Source organism: Fukomys damarensis, unplaced genomic scaffold, assembly GCF_012274545.1.
Source record: "Fukomys damarensis isolate Sample0158 unplaced genomic scaffold, DMR_v1.0_HiC HiC_scaffold_23, whole genome shotgun sequence".
Classification (NCBI taxonomy): Eukaryota; Metazoa; Chordata; class Mammalia; order Rodentia; family Bathyergidae; genus Fukomys; species Fukomys damarensis.
In genome coordinates, this window is record NW_022900935.1 from 60572644 (window position 1) to 60575236 (window position 2593).

The 2593-nt window shown below is 52.4% G+C and overlaps 1 protein-coding gene across 2 annotated transcripts in view; it reads left to right on the plus strand.

The window, feature by feature from the left end:
- Positions 1 to 2593, plus strand: part of Mgat5b (alpha-1,6-mannosylglycoprotein 6-beta-N-acetylglucosaminyltransferase B) — a 57784-nt gene that overhangs the window by 8345 nt on the left and 46846 nt on the right. The gene's annotated exons all lie outside the window — the stretch shown is intronic.

The window sequence follows — 2593 nt, forward strand, 5'->3', positions numbered from 1 at the left end:
AGAGGCAGGTCGGAGGGCCGGGCCAAGCGGGGTGCAGGCGTTAAGGGCACCGGGGGTGGCGATGTCTGCAAACTTCAGCCGGAAGGAGAGGCTCCGAAGGCTCCTGGAGACCTGGGAGGGTCTGGGAATGGGGAGAGGGACCCTCGGGGTCTTCAGGGGGAGACCAGTTTAGGGGATCGTGGCAGGGTGTGAGGAGTGCTTGCAGCAGAATCTAAAGGATCTCAGAGGGCCGCAGTGGCCAGAGAGGCAGGGAAGAGAGGGTTTTCGGGATGACCTGAGGTAGGTAGAAATGGGCATTAGAGGGCACGAAGAAAATAGGGGACTGGGCCAGGGATTTAGCTCAGTGGTGCCGCCGCCTACCTCGCAAGCACAAGGTCCAGAGTTCGATCCCCGGTACCACAAAAGAAAATATGGGACCACAATCTGTAGAGAGCTAAAAGCGGAGAGAAAATGAGCATTGGAAGGGGAGGACTAAGGACAGAGAAGGGGAAGGGAAGGTTGAGAAAGATCATGCTAGATGAACGGGATTAATGTGTCATCCAGAATGCATTTTTGAAAGAAATCATTGAGAGAAATCTCATTCTACATGGTGTCGGGTTTAAGGTGAAAGTTGTGGAAGGGCCAGAAGAAGGAAAAATGAGACACTTGAGGGAAGGTATACAAATATGAAGGGGACTGGAAAAACATTTAAAGAGTGGTGTGCTGAAAGGAGAAGCTTCAATTCACTGTCCGGTGGTGCGGTTGTCCGATCCTGGGGAAGGGTTATCAAAGACACAGGAAAGCTGCAGAATGTCTCTGTGCCCTCAGACACGTCCAGAACAAGAGACCTCCGACTGTTGATGGCTGGTAAGGATACTCCTTGGGCTTTTAAAAAATGCTTTCGGAGTGATTGGGATTCAAAGATAAAAAAATTTAAATAAAAGAATAAAAGAGGAGAGGCTTGCTTGGTTCAGAGTTTCAGAGGGTTCAGTCCACGCTTGACTGGCTCCAAAGCGGAAGTGGTGAAGTGGAAGGGCCTGGCGGAGCAAAGCTGCTCACCCCATGGGGGCCAGGAAGTAGAGAGAGGAGGGTGGAGTTGAGCATAAGAACACACCCTTCTGGGTCACACCCCTGACACCACCTCCATCTGAACAGCACCTTCAGCTGTGAACTCATCAATGGATTCAATGTGAGGATAGCAGCCCCCTGATAAATTACTATCTCCAAAAACCATGGGACTCTGGGACCATAACACCAGTCTAGGCCGGGCATGGTGGCACATACCTGTAGTGCCGGCACTTGGGAGGCTGAGGTAGGACAATCCCTGTGAGTTTGAGGCCAGCCTGGTCTACACAGTGAGAGCCTGTCTCAACAAAACAAAACAAAATACCAGTGTTCCCCAGTTTTGTTCCTGTGGAGCAAGAATGTAAAAACAAACCCATCATCTGGTATGAGCCAGAGCATGGGCTCCTGCCACCCAGATCTAACCACTGTGGACATTTTGTCATGTCTGCAAACTATCTCTTTTCGTTTTTAAGTAAAGCAGCACAGCTGAAAAGAGAAGCCCCTTTACTGCTCCTGTGTAGCCCAGGCTGGGCTTGAACTCGGGGTGATCGTCCTGCCGCAGCCTCCCAAGTGCTGGGATTACAGACGTGGACCGCCACGCCATGCATAACCCTGGGCCACTTTTGCCAAGTGGAGTTTCCTGGTTTATTTCCCCTAATATTCTTCTTCTCAGCCAGGAGGTCTGAGAGCCCCAAGAACTTGTGCTGCTTTCCCGAGTGCCTCAGTGGCACTCCGGGGACCCGGGGTTGTATGAAACCCAAATGACGTGTGTAGGTGTGAGAGGGATCTTCTGTTTCTGCCGGGGGTGGTGCGGAAGGGGGCTCTGAGCGTTTCTAAAGTGTGCAGCTGGGTGACGGGCATGAAATGCTGGTGTGTGGCTCTGGTCCTGGCCCGAGGAAGGAGGGCTGTGTCTGAGGGACCTTCCCGAGTCAGGCCAGGACCAAGCGTCGTCTTTGGCCTGGTGTTTGGAGGGCTCTGCTGCCATTTGGTCTGCCTGACCTGAGTTCCTGGCCACAGGCCCGCCCTGGACCCGTGTGGCCGACTGAGCAAGGATCCCAGGCACCCAGGAGGGCATCATTAACCCAGGAGCGACATCACTGTGGGCTCAGCACCGGGAGCCCGCAAAGCCCCCCATGACTGTCTTATCATGATTGCTTCGGCCCCAACAATTCAAAAACTCAGCCCAAGTCACACAGATGTATGGCGCTGGGCCGGGCTCTGCAGGAGCCTTTCTAACCATGGTGCTCTTGTTGGCCAGTCATTCAGTGTGGCTTAGTCTTTGGCCCTCAGTCAGATCTTATATTAGTTCATTCACAAATCGTAAAAAAAGAAAAAGACCTTTGTTAGACTCTATGCTCTGATTTTGTTGTTGTTTTGTTTTGGGTTCAAAAAATGCAGGCATACAACCAGGCGTGGTGGCTCACTCCTATAATCCTAGCACTCGGGAGGCTGAGGCAGGGGGATCGCTGTGAGTTCGAGTCCAGCCTGGGCTACATAGTGAGTTCCAGGTCAGTCTCAACTACGTAGTGAGACCCGGTCTCAAAAAAAA